General features: G+C 37.6%; 1 protein-coding gene across 1 annotated transcript in view; it reads left to right on the top strand.

The window, feature by feature from the left end:
* The window catches only part of GRID1 (glutamate ionotropic receptor delta type subunit 1), a 544,391-nt gene that overhangs the window by 238,863 nt on the left and 281,644 nt on the right, over positions 1-23,884 (top strand). The gene's annotated exons all lie outside the window — the stretch shown is intronic.

Here is a 23,884-nt window from a genome sequence, read left to right as displayed (position 1 = left end):
CTCCCTTAGTGATCACACGTTGCTTCAGAGGCTTCGCTGGAATGGAAATCTTGCGGGCTGAGTTACGGTTCTGTCCTCCTCCCGCTTTTCCTCCCGACATGAAGAGCTGTGGAGTCATTTGGGTAACATTAATCAGGGGGCTAATCGGGAGCTGGTTGTCTTCCTTTCCCTGCAGTCCTTGCAATTAGGGACATGCCTCTCTGGTAGCGGCTGCTTGTGCTGTGAACAGCAGCTAACAAAGCAGAGCCGGCTTTTTGAGAAAGTGCTGTTTATTTTGCATGTCTGTCCTTACGGCTAACCACCTGTTGCTGGGATGAATTGGTAGTGTTTGAGGATCAGTAAGGGAGAGGAGAAAAATGGGATAAACCCATATGCATACAACACCCATGAACATATGCACTTAGACTATTTCAAAGGGTGCAGTTTTGTGTTTCTATTGACATCCTCATGCTGCATGTAAGTGCACATACATATACAAAGCAATATACATACAAATGTGTATGCATCTGTGTAACCAAAAAGCAAAGGCAGGCCGTGCTTACATTGATGAATGTCAGTTACTTGGAGCCTGTAACTAGAAATTCAGCTTCAAATACAAAGGTAGAAATAGAAAGAATAGAAAAGACTTGTAGGCATAGGAATTTTGGTTTGGTGTCATTTAGACACATTTAAGACAGTGAATCTTCTGCGAAACAAATGCTTTTTTTTTTTTTTTTTTTTTTTTTTTTTTTTTTTTTTTTGGCAAATCACACTTAGCTTTACAGGTTCCCAAATAAGTCAGTGGTACAAAGTTGGAGGGGGACAACGACTAATGCATAGCATTCAGGCTTTGTAGGAACATGCCTTCATTGAAACTGTATAACTTCTTGTGCTAGTTCCTTTACGTGCCCACAGGACAAATGTTAGCTATGCCATCTTTGCAAGTATCCATGGAAAAAAAACCAACACGGAAACCCATGGACATGAGTAGCGCCTGTTTTTTGTTAGTGTTATAAGGCTTTTCAATTACAGCTTTGTTTCCTTGTAGCCTGGGTAACTTTCTTTACCATTCTGCTATCCAGATTAAATTTGTTTTGTTTGTTCTGTCCTAGAGAGCATATTATTTTGGCAAGGTCAGGGTATGTAGGTAATGTGCTGTTGATTCACAGACAAACAAACAAAACAAAAAAAAAGAGTTTGTGTTAAGTACTGCGAGCTGACTACCTGCTAGGATTTCTTCTGTTGTCACTTTTTCCTCTCTGGTATATAAAATGGAAAATCTATGATTTCCATCATACATCATTGTGTATGCGAAACACTTGGCTATTGGGGGCTTCCCAAGGTAACAGAGTCCTGATAATACTGTCTTCACCATACAGTGGATGTATGAAGTTTCTTCCTGACTTCTCTTAATTCACTCAACAAATCATTATTAACTCATGCTATAAATTGGGTAGCACAAGAAGACCATGTTAGCATTCATGCTTAGGCTTTGCTGAAAGCTTCTGAGAACTCAATCTGATAGATGTGGTATTTTAAGTTAGCTCCATGCTTATTATAATTAAAGTCAGACAAGCTGATAAATATTGGAAATGGTTGGCTGTAAATACTGATGATAGTCAAGGTAAAATATGTTGTAACCTACATGATACTGAATAAAAATCAACTGAAGGACTTGTCTCAAAGTAAAATTCAACTTCTTTTTAGAGATTAACATATGTCCTATTCTAAATTGCAAGATAAAAATTAAATGTGATGTTAAGATATTTGAAAGTTGTGAGGTAGTAGAATATTTTAGTGTGTATTTAATCACACTTTGAAGGACTTCTACCTGAACATCTGCATGTTAGAACGAGTGCTCAGGAGACTATGAATAGGTATTTCCTTGCTGTGCTGGTTATTTCCTTGCTATGCTGCTCTTCCCTTATAAACAGTTTTGTTTACTGTTGAAAAGTTTAAAAAAAAATGTTAATGAAGCCTTCCACAATATTCTTTCTGTAATGTGTAGTGTTTGATAACACTGTTAAGGCAGTTGACAAAAGGTGTACAGGCCAGCAGAGACATAAATGTAATACAGCAGAATGAAGATGGCTAAGCCCGTTTCAACTCCCTGAGACATTTTGATAATTGAGAACTTGTTTCTGCTACCCAATGTGCATTAAAAGGGCAATAATTACAGAGTCTCAGTCCTATCATGCTGTATTAATTTTGAGTTCTCACTGTATTGGTCTCTGTTTTATTGTAGTCAGACACTTATATGGCAAGCGTTATGACTGGAAGGTAATGTCGCTTCAGATAATACTCTTTTTCTCTAATGTCCTTGTATACTGATGATTGAAAGTTTAATATGTTTCCACAGAGAGGTTTCCTGCATAAAAGTGATTATGTTTTCTTTTGAGAGTGGGACTTGTTTAGATAGCAAACGTTTAATTAATCTTCCTATTTTCTTCTTGTGATTGAAGATTTTCAATGGAAGGCCTCTATTAGTGAAAGGTGGGAAGAAGGACAGCAGGGTATTAATTTTTTTTGAGTTTTGTTATTAAGAGCATATCAGGACAATATTAGGAATTGTTTCATATAGCGGTCTGAAGGATAATTTGTTTATTAGAGTCTTTTAAACAGTATTGTGCCTGGACACTAGGGGATGTGTCTGTCCCTTGGGAGTGGAAGGGTGGTGCCACTGCTGGCAGTGCTCGGCTTTGTGCTGCAGTGCTGGAGAAAGGGTTTGGCATCAGGAGGGATTTGGTTTTGTGCAGTATCAGAAGGCTCCAGGAGTGCTGGCAAACCCAAATAGCAAAGACCGGGCCATGGGAAAAATGGCTCTAAATGATGGTCTAAAAATAAATTAATAAATAAATATATTTCCCACAGCTCCCCTCTCCTCTGCCACAGATCATTAGGAATTACATGAAGTCAATGCAAATGGACCACACAAACGGATGTGGTCTGTTTCCAGTTCCCCAGTGCAGGCCATGAAGAAGGCCTGGGTTTTGGTATTTGCATTGCATTTCATTCTTTGCATCCATTAATGGTTTCTTGCAAATGACAGCTGATGAGAAAACAGCTTCAGTGTATTTTGGAATAATTAGCTCTCCATCATTTCTAGGCTGTAAAATGCTCTAAAAACTGTTAACATTTCTCTTTCACAAAATTGAGAAATAGCTTTTGCTAGTAATTCCTGTCCACCAGAAATACAGAGACATTAGGATCTTCAGACATCATCAAGCAGTTGAAACTCCAGAAATGCTGTTTTTGTTGTGACAAGACAGACCTGCTGCCAATAAACATTTGGGTCAGCTGGGTCTGTTCACTCCATGGAAAAAAAGAATGTGATACCTTGATCATGAGTTCAAAATATAAAACTACTTTTTGCTTGAGTTTTATTTTCTTTTGGGACATTTTAAATTAGTTTTGGTAGTATATACAATACAGTGCTTCAATATATATGTATATTTTCCTTCTATATATGTTCTTTATCTTTAGAGATAAATATTATTTTTCTTGCATACGTGTCTTTCTGGAGAACGTTTAGGAGAAAAGGTCCAAATCAATTTAAGATGCAAATGCTTTTTTGGATGTTGATCTTCCCAGAACAGCAGTAATGACAAGTGAAGTTTTAAAGGCAGGCATCTCACTTTATCTCCAGAGCTTTTCTGTGTTTTTAAATACATTAAATAAATCGAAAATTAAATGGAAAATGTTTATTTTTATCTCTGGAATTATTTCCCCCTAGTTTTCTGCTTGCTGACTGGCAGGCACTTTGTATTTCATTACTGCATAGCTTCAGTCAGCACATTGATCTTTATATTAAATAGACACTTAGTGCAAACTTTACCAACATTGGACATCTTTTTTCCTTGCTTGTTTCCTTTTAACCCTTGTATTTATTGACGAGCCTTTTCAGTACATCACACCCTAGTCATCTTATGTTTTACAAGTTCTATGGTACTAACAAAATGGAAATAATCCCCAGCCTTAGAAATACAACACTGTTGATAAGCTTTTTAGGGGACTTCGTTTGGCTAGACTACTAGATCAAGAGCTCATTGCTGACTTACTTTATTTTTTTATGTGCAAATTGCTCTTCAAATTGTTATATGTAAGTATAACATGAAATATTCATGAAAGATGACATTAAAACTTAAGCACTTGTCCCTTTCTACAGATTTGTCTACTTAAAAAAAAGGAAACTATGAAAAGGTGTTTTCTTTGCATGATTTCAAGTTAAGTTTGTATCTCCAGTTTGGACATCCCAATTTAAGTTCTCCAAGCCTGTAATTAGCATTGACTAAAAAGGAGTATTTATTTTATCGTTTGTGTTTTTTCAGTTTTTAAAAAGCATTTAAAAATTGCTTTTGTTCAGAAATTCTCCCAGTTCTTCCATACTTTTATAGTACCAATTCTTTTAACTTTTCAGTTTTTCAACTAGCAAATCCTGTTAAAGTTAGGTAGCCCCAAAAATGTCTTTTAAGACTGTGTTTAAGGAATGCTTGATTATTTATGTACATGTGTATGTGTGTGAATGTCTTTGCAAATAACATGATTTGACATGTATTTTAAACTCATTCTCATATTTTTATATATATCAGAAACGATAGGTCTTTATAAACTCTTATGAAAACTCAGATGGGATCTGCTTTTTTTCTGTAGTGGTTATGTTTGTTTGATCTGTGGAAACTAATAATTACAGTGATAAGAGCAGCTTCAGAAGTGTTCTGGAGTGCTGGGAGAGATTTATTTATCCATATGCTCAACACAGAATCCAAATTTTCGGTCTGAGTCTTTTGACCGTGTGCTTATGCTTATAACGGAGCACATTATTGAGGGTAGCAGTCATCTGCCCATCAATCTTTGTTGTTAACCTCTGGTCGAAGGGATCATTCAGCAATGGATTCCTTGACAGTTCTTAAATGATGGTGTAAATAGACATAATGTACTGCAACAGAGGGAATGAAAGATCACCTAGTATTTTTTCTCTCTTGAGGGTCACTTCTAAAGGGTCAATATGTTACTGCATTTACTTTTGAAACCAATGTGTGTTTCAGTGTATCATCTGCTACGTCATTTCAGGGTCAGATTTTTGGGATTGTTTTTCACCACGTCAAGCTGCACCATGCTCTGCTTCAATCTGACAGTATGTAGCGTTATGAGACTTAATGTGATCTGACATAACAGAAATTCAGATTCAGTTAGAGACAGCCTACTGTAGTCTTTACAGAGCTGTTCAGCAGGCCAGTGGGCTACTGGTTTTGTAGGCTGCTTTGCTCACAAAGTAAATTCCAAAAGTTGGGCTAGAAAATGGATGTTTCTGTTTCTGGTTGCATCCTTTAGAGTAATTTACCAAGATATGAAAATAGTTACGTTAGTGTCAGGTTTGACATTGGATTTGAAAATGGTTGGAAACTGTCTCCACTTGCCATTGCAGAAGCAATCAAGTATAGTCAGCAAAGACTCGGTATATTGAACTGCAGTAATGCCTAATCTTTTTAATATGTTTACCCCAGTATTAAAAACAAACAAATGAAAAAAACTAAGCACGGTAAGTGTAGAGAAGGTATTGGAGTAAGTATGGCAGGGTGTTGAAAATTCGAGTGGGCCAAGGAGCTGCCTGTGGATGTTGCCTGCATTATTATTGCCATACCAATAGGGCTGTGTTCTTTAAAGCCCAGAGTACCTTAAAACCATTTGGAACTGAAGTCTGTGCTAAGTTGCTAGTTAGCAGAGGGAAACACTTGATGAAAAAAAGAAGAGAGATAGGACTCATATAAGCACTTAGGCTGTTGAATATAACGTTGTAAGAATCCATTAAATGGACTAATTCTTGGCTGTGCCACCCGTTGTGTCATCCTCTACAAGTTTTCCGTCTTACCTATCTGCTTTTGAGCACTGACATTCACTGTCAAAGCTAGTCTGTCAATACTATGAAAACTGAATCAAATCAGAGTTGAGTTTTGCAGCAATAATGCGGTACGGATAATTTTAATGATTACATGGAGCTTCCATTTGTGTAGTGATTTCTGCACTGAGGTAGTGAGGTGCTTTGAGCCACACTATCTGAGAGAAACCAGAGGAAATCCTAAGCTTTCACTCCATTTGTACGTGTATATTCATTTTCAAATGATGCTCTGGACCCAGATCCCGAGATGACATGCTGAAGTGATATTGTTTTGGGCTGATGTGAGATCAATAGCATCCTTTAATTTTCACACCTACACATCAGTAGATTTTGAGAGAAGATGTGCAGGAAAAAAATATAGTTATGAAATGAATGGTAGTCATTTTTTTCTGAAGAATATTTTGACTGACTTTCCTCTACAAAAGGTGTGATTGCTTACCTACAATCTGAGGGAACATGGAATTACTGAAACATCTTGGCCTTTTAGAGAAGAGCCCAAAGTGAGGGACAGAAAGGGAAAAAGCTTTTCTAATTAGTATAAAGATAAAATGATAAAAAAGATAATAACCTTGCTCCTTTTGCCCATTAATTTGTTAGGGTGCAGGAGAAAAGGGAGTAAAACCTGGGATTTTGTACAAAGTCAGTTTTCAGACTTTCCATAGTAAAAAATTATCTCATTGGAAAATGTGTGTTTTAACATGGTAATTACTAGTCACTTGCTGAGACTGATAATAACGTAAAGGAGCAGCCTAGAGGCCCAGGAGGAAATATATGAATCAGAAGGAAAAAGTTCTCAGCCACCCATCCAAACACTAGAAAAAATGAGAATTTTTTTATACAATAACAGGTACAATTGTGGGGTAAGGAGCTAGAACTGTCAGCCTGAAAGGCAGCAGGGAAAGCATGCTGTGAGGAGCTACTCCTCACAAATCCGTCTCTGTCTCCATCTTAATAAAGCCACAGGCCAGCTGAAGTCTCTCTCAGAAATTAAACTGAGCATTAAAATTAGTTGATGCTCAGATGATTTTAATTTTTCATGTTTTAAGACCCACTGGAAGAACTGGTTTGAATTTGTAAGTTAGCTGTAATATAACTTTTTCAGTGGCTGCAAAAGTCTGTATGTTTCTAGAAACACAATTTGGAGTCAGATTGGGTTGTACCACAGCTTTTTGAAGGCATGTCTCATTTTTTATGTGATTAGTTCAGATGCCAAGAACTACAAAATACTTCTGAGGTCTAAGTACCCTGCTTTTCAAGTGTGGTTTCCTCATGCTGATCTATCTTGGTCACAGCATTATCAGTATTTCTCACTTGAAACCTGGTTTACATATGTCTATGAAGGCTGCAGCCCACCTTTAACTACAGTGCTACAGTGCAGATGAACTAAGGTATAACCGCTATAGATCCAGCTGCTTGTTGGCATTCCCTACCGCACAGCATTCCTGTAGGGGAAACCAGATCTGCTAAGTTTGTTCTAGCCAGTTTCCAGCTCCCAGAATTGCTTTCTCTCAGTTGAGAACACCTCAGCAACTTTGTGTGAGGAAGAAAATTCTTAAAACTTTTCTCACTAACAAACTTTAGGAGTTCCAAAAAACACTTAGAAAATGCTTCGATTGTAAGAGAGAAGTTAGTCCTGTGTGTGGCTTGAACATTTATTTATTTGTGAAAGCAAGGTTCAAGGCACAGATGTTTCGCATGCTAGAAGATACTCCCAAGAATAAAACTTCAAATCTCAAAGCTGTTAAGTAGAGGTAAGGTGATCTCTAATGGAGAAGTTTGGGAAGAGACAGTTAAGCAGTACCGTGATCTTCTCCTTCATGAATGAACTTCAACTCTCTGTGTTTTATAAATTAAAGAATCAAGTCTTAAAGGTTTTAGTGGGAAACATTATTCCTGAAGTTAGTGTGGGATGTTTTTCTTAATGTTTGATAGATGCGTTTTTGTCCAGTTGGCATCATTAGTTGAATGAAATAAGCCATTTATTTAAATTCTCAGAAAACTCAGTTCAGGTGTGGAATTTAAATTAGTGGTTTAGTGTGAAATTATGGAACTTTTACTTCTTTATTTGTTATATGTCAATTCTAGGGGAAGAAACGTTCTCCCTCAGGCTTGATCTGTAGATGATGAGAGCCCCTTGCTGCCCAGCTAGGTCTCATTGAGTTATCAGCCAAAGCTGGAGGAGTTTGTTAGTTCTAGAAGCCTTGGGTTTAACCTCGCAGTATGTGAAGGAAGCAGCTGTTTGCCCAAGTCACTTCAAGAAATGACAGAAAAAAAGACCCAATATATACATGATTATGTGTATATATATTTTTTTTAAAAAGATGGCTTGAATATGGTAGTTTTGACTAGCCATCAGCTGAGTACTACAACTAATTTAATTCTGCTTTCATAGATGTTAGATTACATTAATTTCCAGCAGCACCAGAAGTGCCAGTATAGAAAGTAACTATTTTCTCTTTTTCAGGGCTCTCATTGCTCATTTTTTAAAATTTCAGTTCTTAAACTTGGCAGGTTGAGGAGAATGGCTTATGCTGCAGAGAGCTTCAGGCGTTACTGAAACAGCCAAGAACTTACAGATGTTGTGTCACTAGAATCAGTAAGGAGGAAACATAACCCACTTTCTGTGACTACAGGGGTTAGATAGGCTCCAATACAGTAAGAGTCCAGCCTTGCAATCCATATTCTTGAATGTGTGGAGTATGCGCATTGTGCATTAAAAGTCACTTAAAAATACTTTCAGAGACAAGGAAGAGGTGGGAGTCAAAGAAGCAAGTGTTAGGGGGAAGGCGTTTGTAGTTCAAGGATGCACCACCAGTGTGGAGATTAATGTTCTAGAAAGAACATTGACACCTGTTTTTTCCTTATTTTTTTAAGCTTCTTTTCTCTTTCTCTTGACCTGAGGGAAGAGGAAGGTACTGCCTTTCCTTTTGATCTCTCTGTAAGAAACAGTAAGATTAGCAGAAAGACAGCAATATGCCTTGCTCATCAGCCCAAGTCTGAGATGTCGGTGTTTGGTTCTGTGTTTTGGCTTGCTCATCCATTCGGTTTCCATACATTATTGTCTGGGTGTATTGAATGTGTAGAAACTCACACTGGTCTTTTTGAATGCAGAAAAGCACAGGAGCAGCTCTTACTGGAAGAAAAAAAGATGATCCCAGACCATTCTTTGTCTCCCTGGTTTGAAGAATGTAGAAAGCTTGAATCAGCCTGGGGTCTTTTTGTTTGTACAGGGCAGGAATGAGAGCCAGTTTTAACATAACAGTTGTTTGACTGGTGAAGACTTGCAAGTGTTGAAGTCCTGTAATGTTTTCTGGGTTTACTTTTCAGAAGAACTGAGTAAAACGTAGGCTTAACCATGTCCTCTTCAGCAAACCTGGGCATGCCACAAGCCCTGTGTGCCTTAATTGTGAAGACCTCAAAGCCTGACTTTCTAAATCACCTGTGTTCTGTGTTTTCCTTTTAATGGTCAAATTAAAAAGATTATTGGCTACATTTATTGCACACTTCTATCCACAGGGGCTTAGATCTGTATTTTCAACTTCAAAGGTTAAGAGCCAGATTTTATAGTTGGGGTAACTTGGACAGAATGCTAATCAGCAGCTCTGCGAAGAGCCTGTTATAGTCCACTTGAGGACTTTTCGTTATGAATAGCTTTCTCGTGAAAAGATTAATTACCAAAAAAGCATCTTCTACTTTGTTACAATCACCTCCCACTTCCTAGTGGGATTACATACAATTTCAGAATTACTTTCTTTGTATCACATGTCATAAAAATATGGATACTGACTTTGGCTTCCAAGTGAAATGTCCACAACCTGGACTGAATTGCACTCTAATATCCATAAAAGTTCTTGGTATTTAAAGGAATCCTTCCAGCAAAAGGTCTCACAACTGTTCATAAGCATGGATTAGTATGGCTGTGACTTTCACTCCTGAAAGAACGAGCCTTGTCCAAATGGAAAAGCAGTAGTTGAACTTGGGACATAGTATTTCCCACCATGTTATTTTTCTCCTCACGGTTCTTCTTCCTCTTTGTTTTCCAAAGTCTGTTTATATGTAGCTTGTGGTAACTGCCTGTTTTGGTTCATATGCCATGTGAATCTGTGTGTTACCTAAATATCTGTCAAACCCACTATTTTATTTGTCCGGTCTGTTCATACAGTGGAAGCACTTTTTTATGTTCAGCCAGCCGGAGCTACTTCTCAGGAGATTGTGGCTATGTAGCTTTGGGGAGGATGGAACCCCCCCCCTGCCCCAAGACTGGATATTTCATTGCCTTCACCAAAATGCTCTGGGACTGTTAACCAGATCAAGAAGAGGCTGAAAAGCCTGAGTTTTCTGTTTTATTTATGTGTTTAAAAAGTGACTGGTGGGTATCACAGATAATCCTTGAAATGTCCTTGAGAAGATTAATATTGACTTTCCACTGAATGGATAATTATCTTACGGTATCACATCTGAATTCATATAGAGTAGGTGGTCTTTTAGGTGTAAGTGACAAAGAACTAATGTAATAGCTTCAGGCAGAATGCTTTGTAATTGAATGCGAGAGAGTTCACATGTACTGCAGACCATTAATATGTGTCCAACTCCTCTGCTACCTCTCCTGAGTAATGAGGTAGAAATTGAGAGATCATTCAGAAAAGTCAGTTGCTAAAGACGTTGTTGTTATTGAAGACTGTTTCAACCATTGCCTGGTTTGGGGTTGTTTATTCTGTGTGTGTTCTTTAGTTTGTTTTTTGCTTGTATGATGGAGATGTGTAAACTTTTGATAGTGTCTTCTTTCTCTCTTTCTTATCTTTCCCCCCATCTTTCCTTTTTTTTTTTTTTTGCTTGTTTGTGTCATTTAAATATGGTCAGTTCTGTTCTTGTTTGGTAGAAGGATGCTTTAATAAAAAGGAGCCATCTCTGAGGGAAAGGCTTACAAGAGACTTTGCAGGCAAAAGATTAAATCCCAATTAGATCGCTGTAAAATGAATCATGTCTTGCACAGATCTTGCTTCTTCACATTGCTGTCACGCTTTCTGCCTATAAGGAGAGTACAGTGTTTTGATCCAAGTGCGCCGAGAAAGTGGCAGGATCTGTGAAGCAGGACGGAATATACAGAGCAGCTGGCTCAATTTGTACCAAAGATGGGGTGGGGTGTGCATGTGCGGATTTTTTCAGTGGCTTCCTTCATTCTGTCCTGCAAATTGATGGGAAGGTTTATGCGTTGTGACTTTGCAAGCAAAACAAACTCTTACACAGTTTTGCTTCTCAGGAATATGAAAGCAGGTATTAGGCACCTTTACAATATTTTGTGGCTTTTATTTCTAGCTGGGAATACAGTGTTGGTTCTACATCTCTGACCTCCCACTACAGGGAATACTTTATGGGAAGGAAGGGTGCTGGAGTTGTGAGCAAAGAAAACCTCCATTGATTTGGTGTATAAAGAATCTTGTACAAAAAGCAAAGAGAGTGTCTTCTGGATGGTCATGACAGGTTTGTTTTCTCATGACAGGCACTGTGGTTTGTGTTCTCCCCAAAATTATTCTAATAAGCACAGCTCCAGTGAAGAATCAGGTTTGTTCTCTGCTGGCAAGAGGATATACAGCTAGCTAACAAACTGCTTGTGCTTTACCACTGCCAGAAAGCAAAACTCCTACTGACTTAAATTAAAACAAATGGAAACAAAGCAAAACCACTGGAAACCACCACCACCACCACCACCCTTATGGTGGTATCTCGTAATGCTCCTTTCCTGCTTTGTCTCCTAAGGCGGCATGACACACTTTCACTGTTTTTCTTCTGAAGAAAACAGCTTCATCTCACTTATCACTTTTCTTCAGAAACAAAAAGGAGGCAGGCAATAAATAGCCTGTTTTCTGATGAGAACCTCACATTCTGTCATAAACGTTCTGAACTGATGAAATTGATGAAATCAGCATCTTGGTCTCTTTACCTTTCAGGAGCTTTTGTCACGAAGGGTTTCCCACTATGTTTAATAATATCTAGGTGTTTAATTCTTTTCTTAATTTTTAATTTTAGCTTGGCTAGTTAGCTCTCTTCTAGTTTTTAGCCCATATACAAAGAAAATACCTTACATTCCCTGACAAAGACATAAAGCAATAGTATGTGTTTTTAAAGCTTACTACATTGATAGCCTTAATCTAGATTTAAAAATTATTAGTTTAATAACTCTTAGTCTTCAAAAGTGAGAACAGAACTGCTGTCTCAAAATCCCATAAAGCACTCCAGGAAGAAAGTCTGTAGTCCTGTAAAATTTGGAAACAAATGAAAATAATACGTTTCCCTTTGCTATTGTTTAAATATAAAGACCAAATTGAAGGAGTAATATTGGAAGACAAATGAAGCAGCACAGCAGAGGTGTTGTGCAAAGAAAGAAAGGCCTTGTCAATAAAGGACTGTGTGGTGAATAAGTCTTTGCTTCCTTTTTGGTGCATAGCTCAGGAAGTCCAAAAGGAGTATGATAGAGAAGTTTGCAAATATATGCCAAGATCAGCTTTCATGGGAATGGAATTAACCTTTAAGAAGTCTTTATATCTAAGTTCTTATAAAAAGGAAAAAAAAATAAAAGGTTTCATTTTTATCAAAAAATGAAGTAGTAATTCAGTCTTACCAGAATATAACTAACTTATTTCTTCAGCGTTTGTGGTGTTTAGTTGGAAATTGACTTTGAATTTAGTATAGTGTTTCAGTAGTTAAAGCATTCTATTTACTTTTAGGGACGTGGATGATAAATGTCTATTGCTCCTGAGTTTAAGGTGATGGAAAAGAGTAAATAATTATTATTGTCTCTATAAGATTTACCCTAGTGTCTCAGTATATAAACTTGCTATATGCAAGTTTGCTCTTGGTGGATTTTGCAATTGTTTAATTAGCTGTATTTTACATTTTTACAAACTTATGTAGTAGTTAATGAAGAAGAAAGTCTCTCTGACCACATATGAAGACAGTTTATGGAAAAAAAATTCCTATGTTTTTTTAAAGCCAAGGGTTAATCTAACTATTGCTTCAAAATGATGGGATGGTAGTCAGGGTGCAAAATTGGGTGAAAGCTCCTAGTCAAGTAACTAGAGCAGGAAGCAAATTCCAGGGTTGTCAGTATCTGGTTTAAAAAATTCTTAGGTAACCACTCCTTCAGAGCCAAAAGACAGTAGTTTGCATTCTGTCTTTAAAGATATATTGCCACAAATAGAAAAGCAGGCATATCAGTGGTACAATTACAGTGATGAATTACAGACGTGCAAAATACTGAGAAATGCCAATGAGTTTATCTGGTTTTGATGGTTTTTTTTTTTTTTTGAACTGCAGCAATTACTAATGTTAGATTATAATATAATTTGGAGGTATCACATGTTTGTGAAATGTGTTAACACTGAATCCAGTGTTTATGGAAGGTAGGAACTAGTACTTGAACTTGGAAGTCTTTTTTTAATGTATGTTAGCACCAGCCTGCCTCATATTTTAGTCTTAGAATTCTTTGAAAATCAGTGAGCAGAGTACTTTTGTGACATAGAAACATACAGCAGATCAACCCCACCCTGATGCTTTCCACTTCTGACATAAATTAGAATTTTCATCAGTTCCTTTGGGCATGGCTGTAGTCATGAGCTACTAAAGCAGCCTTGTCTGGAGCGCTGCTTTCCAACAGAGATGGGATCAGCCTTTGAGTCACTGAAGTTTCTGTAGCAGCAGGGTGTTTTAGTCTATAGGTGTTGAGGAAACTATAAATCATCTGTTGTAATCCCATGTGCAGGTTATTTGAATATAGGTGGGTAACACCGTGGGCCGGGAAACAGAAATACATACACTGGCAAACCTGTATTCTCTATTCATAGCTACCTCCAGGAATTAGCACGGGTTGCTGCTGGCCATTCGATTGTCTCTCTAGGTTTAGCTGTCAAGAAGACTCCCTCCTTCACCCTTTTCAACACCTTCCCCCTCTTTCATGACTTCTGCTTAGAAAAGATACTTCAACACAAACCTTGAAGGGGTGGTATGTACAAGGGGATATAACATCCTTTCGTGGATGGATTTGCAGAACTGGGGCTGAAAGTATTTGTAGAGCTTTTCCCCCTTTTCTCCTCTGCTGTGATTAACCACAATTTAAGAAAAATCTTGCGTCACACTTACTTCTTTCTGATTAGGAAAGAAACTAGAGTTGATGTTTTGTAAGGCTGTGTTGATAAAACATCAGGTTACAAATATTTGGTTGGGCAGGAAGTAAAAGTAATTTAATAAAGCAATGGTTTGGGTTTTTATTTTTGGGTCCTCTTGTTGGCTTGTTGATGACCTTTGTTATGTTGTGATTTAACTTTTCTGCCTGAAGTTTGGGACTTATTTTTCTGTTAAGTATTCTAAGATCTGTTGAATAAGAGCTTGGTGTCAGTTTGTGAAATAAAAATATTTTGTAATCAGTTAATCTGCATTTCATTTTTGAGATATCTGTTGCTGTCTTGTTTATCTAAAAAGAAAATGAATATACAAACTGAAGAAAATCAAGTACTTCAGCACCCAGCTCCTGCCTTTTTTTACTTCCTTCCTCATCTGAAAGAATTTCAGTTTCTGTATGGATGTTTCACTTAAGTGGGGAAATAATAGATTAATTTGTTTGAATATGCATGATTTTAGATACCTGGGCTTTAGTGGCTGTAGCAGCTTGAAATCCAAATTGTTTGGCACCTATATAGTGATCAACTGCAACAAAGTCTTTTACTCCACCAATACTGAATTATTTTCCAGAATACACAATTCATTTATGAATATAGAGCTCCATATGAATGCTTTATAAAGTACAAAAAATCAAAGGCAAGCAAAAAAAATCAACCTCACACCCTCGACTGTTCTCTCGAAATACTACTCTAAAACTACTATTTTTGTAGCTGTCAGGGAAGAGGTTGAGTAAATATACTCAGGATTTATTCATGCTAAACTGCCGCCATCAGATGGTATAGATAAAGTAGAAGTTCACTTTCTAAGGTATCATACTTTTCTGAGATGTTTATAACTTAGATAATTTTTTAGAGAGAATATTATCCAGAATGACATAATGCAGTAAAAGTTGAAACTATCAATTTGAACAAAGTGGATCAGGTGATTTTCTTTTTCCACATAAACAAGAAAATATTTCTGTAGTGCTTCAGCAGCGCTTCCCCAATCTATTATTCAAATAAAGAAAGATTAAAAAAAACTATGAGCGCTTAAAATATGAATGTGAACTCACTTGTGTAGGTGTATCAAGACCAAAAGATGTGTCCTTGTGGGTTACATCTTTTAATAAATTGAACAACAGTAGTAAGCCTTGGTCAGCTCAATCGAGAAAGCTTGAAGCTGGAAATTAGAGATGATGATCAGCATACCAATGTTTCTGTGTCTTCCATTGTACTCCTGAAGATGTTGCATCTATTAAGGGTATCACGCTAGCTTTTAGTGTTTTCATTTTGATCTTGCAATTCATGAAGTGCACTCAACCTTTTGCTGTGACTGTATGTGATGTCCTCAGTATCTGCTATGCGTATGGACTTTTAAATATAATACTGCTTATTTCTTGGCCAATTAATTGTGTTTTGAAGGAAGTCTTAGAAAAGCCATATTGCTTTTTTGTGTGTGTGCTTGTGAAAAAGCAGTACACCTTTTTCAAGGACTGGTACTAAAATCTTAGGATGAAGTTACTATATTAGTAGTATTACTTGTTGGACATTTAATCATTTTGTCAGTATTTATTTTTTATGAGTCTGCTTTGCTTCATTCTCTGCAATTCCTTTGTGTATGTTTACTTAACATCTTTTTTTCTATGTCTTCAAGTGAATGATTTTCTCTGACAATATGTGAGGAATGATAGGTACTGATAGATTTAAAGGAGTATTTTAGAAGTGAAAAAAAGAGCCAAAAGAATAGCATGCTCAGACAGCTGTGACTACCATCACTATGGGGACTGAGTTTAAAGGCATTTATATTGGCATTGAGTCAGCATCAGATTTGTTTGTAACTGTACTCTAATGATGCAAGTTAAATTCACAACTTGCTTCAGCTCAGTCAATGCAGCAGAGAGCAGACCTACCCCAAACAGAGTGCAAAGTGCCCTAGGTTTGGATCTTTTGTCTCAAGACCAAAGAGTATTTGTGGTGAAAACTGGTGTGGTGAGCTAACTAATGTGCTGAGCTTTTCACCAAATACATTTGCATTTCTGGCTTTAACTCGTGTTGTGGCTGCTGTAATATGACATGACCTTATTCAGAGCACTCACTTGCATAATCAGTCTCTTCAATAATGTGGCATTCATGGAGGGAGGAACATTATTTATTAGTTAGTTTGTGTGGAAATACAAGAAGATAGAAAACTTTTAATGTTCTTTTTAACATGCTTGCTTTCTGTTTCAGTCTGCTCCTGTGAACCCTCATGGCAAAGTCTGGCTTCCGACTTGCCAAAACTGGTTAATATTATTTGGAACTGTCTGGACAGTCAGGGGTTTTGGGCAGCTATTGAGACCTGGGTGGTAGCAGATGTCAGCTGGCTACAACCTGCCTTGAGACAATCACCCATCCTCTGAGTATTTAATTCCTAAATTCCAATTCTAGCTGGTGACATAGTCTTGGAAAATTTCAAGCTGCTCTCTTGGCATTTCTCACCTATGCGATGGGACTGAGCCTAAAGGCTCAGTACAGAACAGTGCTGTGAGTACACAGGTAAGGCTTTGCTAGGGACTTTGAATCTGGTGATAAGGCAGGTACTAAACATCTGTTTCATGTTGCATGTTTTCCCAAATATATTATTTATTGAATTAACATTTTTCTTGTATGATACTCTTACCATCGTAATACCTTTAGCAAACAATTGTATTTCAATTTCGTGCTAGTTGCCTCACCATCATTTGTGCTGTACTAGCATGTCTTTCAGAGAAAATACATTATATTGGGTTTTTCTTTACTGGACGCACTTTACTAGACGCCGGATAATATTTTCCTAAAATTCTTTTGCTAATTCTTTCAACAACTTAAGATATTTAAAAAATTTCTATCACACTGTGGCCATAATATTTAATGAAGAAAAGTCCATTTTGTGAATAAGGAGAGTCAAGTGTTAAAACACTATTTTATTGCTTAGTGCCTAATTTTCAACATGTCAGTGAGGAGCTCCAAATACAAATAGCAATGGTAACATGGAATAAAACCACTCATAGCTGTGTTGGGAGTTCTGAGTATTGAAATGAATTCAAATGATGTAGTTGTCTATTTAAAATATAAGAAATTATTGTGTACTCATTACTTTATTCTAAGGATTTGTCCTTTGTCTTGTGCTTGGTAACTGGGTGTTGTACATTTAATTAAATGTGCAACTCTTTGAGTTGCATATTCAGTGTTTGTATATTCCTGTGAGTACATCCTTTTTTTCTAGCTTTGTTTTACTTTATTAAAGGAAACATCACACAAGGAATCTCAATGTCAAAAAGGGAGAAAAATTAACATTACAGTTCCTGCAATATCTATAATATAACTTCACAAGAGATGTATATTCAGGCATAAATTTAAAATCACATAAACTGTGAAACATGTTCTGGGGCATCTTTCAATGCCAGTAATAACTATTTTATTGCTATTTTGTGTGTTTGAAATCTGCTGCTGAGCTCTCTCTTCGTATCTTAAATATAAATTTTCCGTCATGAAAATTGTAATCTTGTGTGCAGTGGACTTTCAAGCAAAATAGCTGTGTAATTGCAAGCTTGGACTGGAAAAAAACCACTTTCATAAGAATACCTGTTAATTTTGAGACTACAAAAAGTCTGAATCTATCTTTTGGGGCATCTGTTTGATTGGAGTTGCTGACACTCTCTGCAAAAAAAAAGGAATGTTTTTGAACTTTAAGAAGTGATTAATTGTAAATAGAAAATACTTGAAAGTTTATGCCACACCCTTTTTTTGAAACCTATCAGGTAAAATTTAATGAGCTATGCAATATCTTCTTTCAGAAATGCAGGGTGTCATAGAAAGTGCATCCTAAATTTTTTAGAGGGTTTTGGATTTTTTGTTGGGTTTTTTTTTTTTTCCCACTTAAAACAACAGAGATTGTATTTATTCAGGGCCTTGGAAAGAAAACAGTATTGGTGAGAGCATATCTGTGTGAAAATGAGAGTAATGCACTTAAAGATTCCTAGTGTGATTACACATTTCTTCTGAAGCTTGAAAACACTGAGAATTTCTTTGTTACCCTTTTTGAGTTATGTTGTGTTATTCTTTTTGTCCTTCCTATCCTGTAACCTCTGCTCACTTCCTTCCTTATCTGAGCCTTTTACAAACCCACTATTTTAAGGCCAGAGAGGATTATCCTATTTGATCTATCCTGAATATCACTTATACAGCGGCGTGATGTTATAGCATATTGTTTGGAGAGCTATTCACCTTGAACAAAGGAACTCAAATGAAGGAGAATCTGCTGTTTGCCTCAACTAGATGGTTGTCGTGGTGCCGCTAGTCTGATTCTCCCCTCCTTTTTCTGTCTTGCCTTTTTAGGCTTTCTACTTGGTCTTCCCTTGAGGAGAAGGAAAAAAAAAAACCCCACCAAACAAAACAAGTCTTTCTCACCTATTCCTTCTGTCTGTCTTTTTCTGTTTAACCCCTCCACACACCTTTTATCCCTACTTGGTGATGAATACATCTTTTAGCTTCCTTGCTCTGATGGGGAGGAGGAATTGATAGATGTTCCTCCTTCCTGGAACTTTCCTTTCTGATCTGCTCTTGCTCTTTCATGTTTGGGACCACGTGTGTAGGCTGAGGCAGGGCAGCTGCGTGGCTTTTAAAGTTTCCAGGAAGGCATTGTTGAAAATTGTGTTTTCATTGAATCATTTCTGTTTTGATCTGAATCAAGGAGCATGACACAAGGAGAAGCAGGCTGCTGTATGGCAGGAACTTGTAGCTAAAATGAAATTCAAGTGGCATTGGCAGGAACATTATCGTAAAACTCATCACAATGTGACAGGCTTCAAAAAATTAGTTTGGAAATGTTTTACAAGAACCACTAATGGTGGTGGTTCTACTGCATGTAAAAGCAAATGAATTATGCATAGGTCACAGAAGAACATTTTTGGTTCTTGGGCTTATTGCCGACATTATTGCTGAGCATCCAGAGAATTGTCTTCATCTTGGTCTTTGGAATTTGTATGCTATTATGAATCATTCTGTTCAGACACTTTTGTCTTGTTATGCACTGTTTCTTTCATAGTGTTTTTACGATGACATAAATGCTTTCATGAAACTAATGAAAAGTTCTTTCCTGTGTTGCACAATCTATACTGAGAGATGATCACATGAACAAAGATTTATTAGCAAGGTCTGCAGCTGATGTCACACCTTTGTTGTAGTGATGAAGATTACTTTTCGGGGAAAAAAAAAAAAAGTACAAAAGAAATATGTCAGGAAAGGATGTTGCATAGCTGAACTAATATTTGCAAATATTTAGCAATCTTCCAATAAAGGTGCACTAGAAGAGACGCAAGTATAATATATATATATGTAAATACTGCGCTAGTGCAGGACCTAGTGCCCCAAAATAAGTGACTACATGGGAAAAATCTGGTGAGATTTTTCTCCTGTCCTTTCTTATATGTTCTTTAACCCTGTTATTACTCCTTCTGTCCGCTTTCTTTCTGTTGCTGGTTTGCTGGGTTGGTGTTTGGTTTTTTTTTCCTGTCCTGATTTCACTTTTCTCTTTTCCTGCATCAGGTCAAATACAGCATCTGTTAAGGAATTACAGCAGAAAGTGAAAGTTCTCAAGTGCTATACTGTACAGATTGCTCCAGCTAGTCTGCAGCTGGCTTCTTATATAAAATACTTTTTTCATTGTTGCTGCTTCCACTGATATTCCCCCCTTCTGATCTTCTGAAGTGCTATGTGCAGAAGGCTGGTCATCAAGAGATCTGGTGGTTGCATGTGTATGATCTTTTGAGAAAATGCTGCAGCTTTGGTGCTCAAGAACAAAGGTACAATCCAGGATATCAGTTTCCAAGTTTGACAGGGATAATGAAGTTGCTTTGTTCGCTAAACATATTCTTTTTCCAAGGTGTCTTGCTCTAGACAGACCTGTAAAATGCAGACTGCAATGCCACAGTTACAGGCTCTCATTCTAGCTGATTGCTGTGTCAGGTCTGCTGTATTAGTTTTCCTGTGAGAGCATTCCACTTTGTAGCAGTAATGCTCCTAGTATTTGGCAAATGATATTTTATGTCCTGATGCCTCCTTCAGATTATTTAGTTTCAACTTTGAAAGTCTTCCTAGCTTGCTAAGAGGAGTAGTGGAGAAATGATACTGTTCCTTCCAGTCTGCATGCTGGAAAATACGAGCAGAGTTGAAAATGCGTGGGCTAAATTGTGAGCACCTCTATGAAATATGATTGTCAAGTAGACGCCTGGTAACTGTCAGTGTTGATCTCCTAGGCTGCTGATGTACTGATTTAGCTGAGATCAAGGTAAGTGTTGTACTCATAAGTTATGTTGCTGTGCACTGAACTGCACAGAATGAAGGAACTATGTGTTTGAAAGGATAAATGGCTATTACTTCTTCCTAAATATCTTATCATTTATGTCTGCACAAGGTAAAGTATGAGTCAAGAATAGTTTGGTAGGATATTAAGTATTCTCCTGCCACGTCTGTATACTGCTTTCTAAAAAGTGTTTGCTTCAATTGTCAAAAGGAGTGAATGGAACTAGATTGCAGTTTCAAGTACGGACCATACACCTATACAGATGTCAGAACTTTCTTGATGCTTTTGTAATTAATTAGTTCAGAGTAATTTCATACCTCAGGGTAGTAGAAAAGCCAAGCAAATATTTGTTCAGAAGCAAATGTGGTAGAAGCACTGAATTTCTTGGGGGTGGGGTGTGTTTCTTTCCTTCCTCCTGTTTGAGAATCATCTGATTGTCAGTTGATGCTTTCGGTGAACACCATGAAAACCCACTGATCCTTTTTGTTAAGAATGAGTCAGAGACACAGTAGTTTGTCCACTATAAAATGTTTCTTTAAAACCTAGATTAATAAATAGCACGAACAGAAAGTGTAGAAGTTTTGTTTTGAAAGTGTTTTGCAGCAGAACCCAGATAGCAGAAGGTAGCTCGCGGAGTTTTTCTCCACAACAAAAGGCAAACACTGTGAGTAAAGTATTTCAGTCTCTCTTGAGATGCAATTGTATATAACTGAAGTATCGAAGGAAGAAATGCAAAACTTTGACTGTTTTAATTCAGCACACCACTTTAGTTTGAGGTAACAGTGCCCAGAAATTACTGGAAGGAAATTGAAGCCGGAGGTCCCCTGTTAAAGCACAGAAGCTGAGGTGTGTCCTGTGCTTAGCATCACTGCCTGGCCTATTGCTCTAGTTGCCTTAGTCCCCTTATGCGATCTGCTAGTGGCCAGAGTCACAGAAAAGAAGCCAGCTGCACCTTCCCTAGAATAGCATCGCTATTTTTGGCATGGCCGGCTGAAGCCCAGGGCACAAATTTAACTGGTGATTGGCCCTGAGCCCAGAGCTTACACAATGTGTTACAATCACCGATCTCCTGAAGTTTTCTCTGATCTTCAATTTTTTTTTTTTTAATTTATATTGCAAGACACAGTCTCGTCCTTCTGTCTGTTCATATTTTTCACTTTTCCTTTTCTACATCAATATCAAGAGGATAAAGCATTTGGATCTCTCAGGTCCATCCAAGCTAAGAGAAGAAAGTAGTTCAAAAGGTGGGGATTTTTATCCCCCAAAAGACGACATTACTTACAGGTCCACAGGACCAACAAAATAATACTTCCAATTTTCTTCTGGTAATAACAAATACATTACAAAGGAATTGGGTAAAGAAAGAAGGTTAGAGAAGAGAATAAATTAACTGATTTTTAGTTAAGTGTAAAGAGAAGAATTGGTCTATATCTGGAGCTCCTTATTTCAAAAGATGACATTCTGAGAAAACAAAGGAGGAAACTCCAGAGGCTGCTGAAGTAAATAGCTCAGGAGTTGGACATGGAGAAAGTGTGACAATTTAAAACAACAACATGCACCCTTCCATTGATCTGGATGAATAATCATGTCAAAGAACATTGGGAACAAGCGAAAGAGGAGCAGATTGAGTGAAGTATGTTACATCTGAGAGGGCAAGCATTTTAGAGCTAAATTACAATTGGCAAATTCAAACTGAGTTAATTCTTACAAACCAAAGGTTCTTTGGCCAAATAAACAAAAAGAAAACAATGAGAAAGTGAAAAAGAAAAAAAGATGATCTTGCTAGGCTCACAGAGCTCAGTAGATGTTTGCATTCTCAGTACAATTGATGAATACTGCCCAATCTGCTAAAATTAGAATGGCTAATGAGAGGGAGGGTAGGGCAATGGAGGCACGAGTAGGGCTGAAATACAGTCTGAGGTGTGGTATGGTTGTACAGGGGACATCTGCTAACCTCTCTGCTGGAGTCTGTAAAGAACTGGCTTGCAATAACACAGAAATACATTTCTGACGATTGTACCCACTTACCGATATTACAGTGTGATTGATGAGTAGCAACCCTAATAGTATATTTAAGAATTGTACTTTAGAATTTCATGTGGTGGAGTGGCAGAGGAGAGAGAGAAATGGTAATCCGGAGAACAACAGATTATAAACCTACCTTGAATAGAGGGTAAGAATTTAGAGGAGGGGAAGAGGTTATTTGGTTTTATTTTTTTAAATGGGTAAAGACGCTTTCATAAAAAAGAAAATGGGAAAAAAACAGATGATATTTCTAATGGCAAAGTATGCTAAATTGACGTGGTCTTTTTCCTTGGTAAGCCCACTGATTGCTTAGGTACAATGAATGCAGTTGTTCTTATATGTCTGGGTTTTAGCAAAGTTTTCCATGCAATTCCACGTGGAAAATTGTTGGTTTCAGTGAAGGCTGACATAAGAATGCCAGCAATAGCAAAAGAGGAAGGGCTAACCTGTTGTGCTGAAACCAGTATGGATAGGTCAGAGGGACAGTGTGAGCTAAGGAGTTATTTTGGAACCAATCATTTTCGTTACTGGCTGTGTTCTAAGAGGCAGCATAGTGTGTTTTTGTAAATGCAGAATTACACGTGTTAGTGGGTATCTGAACAGGCCCTATATGCTTAGGCTGCCTGTTTAACAGGGACGTCTTTACACTCTTGCTGGTGTTTGCACGTTCTGCTGCTGTGGCAGTGCACAACGTGGCAAGGGGCCATGCCAATGTGCTGTCAGCGAGTAAAGTCTCTTGAGCTCACTTTGCAGTACTCACTCCTTCTGCCTCAAAAACGAGGCTGAGCACCTGCTCAGCCCCTGGAACAGACACCTCTCCTCCTTCCAGGGGCTTCTGAGCTTCCTCCGTCTCTGAGTCACTTGTAAATTACTGTGATCTTTGCCGTTGTTCTCTACAGAAGAACTGAACGGGGGCCAGGAGGGCAAACGTGGAACTGGCATTTCTAATGGAAGTGCACGGGAGGATCCTGATGAATTTCTTTTATCACCTGTTTTTTGAGATGTCTAGAAATAGGCCTTCCATTGTTTCCTGTGTCGGGATGTACGTATTATAGAGTAAGGAAGGAAGTACTCAAATATATTTTGAAAACAGGGCTATTAATTTCTAATCTTCCTTAAAGGGATATATAACAGCTGGTATGCTGATGACAATGGAAAGATAAAAATAAACCTGGCTTCATTACAAAAAAAAAAAAGCTGGCTGACTTTCTTTTGAGGGGTTGTATCTAGCAAGTCAGTTTTTCTTTTCCACATAGGAGGATTGTTGCAGGTACTGCTTGCACAAAACCTGACAGCTATTATTAGTGTAAAAGAGTGCTTTTGTGTGGTAGAGTTCATAAAGACTGTAGATTGATGACATCTTTCTCTCAGGAAGTTTATAATCAAAAGTGTAATCCCAACCCACGGGATTTTTCCTCCTCTGTACTGCTGATAAGCTTCTGTCTTGAAGATGTTATCATGGGAGATTTAGATGACTGCTCTGTGCTTTGCAAGTAGAGGAATGGGCAG

Source organism: Falco cherrug, chromosome 9 (genome assembly GCF_023634085.1).
Source record: "Falco cherrug isolate bFalChe1 chromosome 9, bFalChe1.pri, whole genome shotgun sequence".
NCBI classification, from domain to species: domain Eukaryota; kingdom Metazoa; phylum Chordata; class Aves; order Falconiformes; family Falconidae; genus Falco; species Falco cherrug.
The sequence above is the reverse complement of the archived record's forward strand: the minus strand, read 5'-3'. Positions and strand labels throughout refer to the sequence as shown.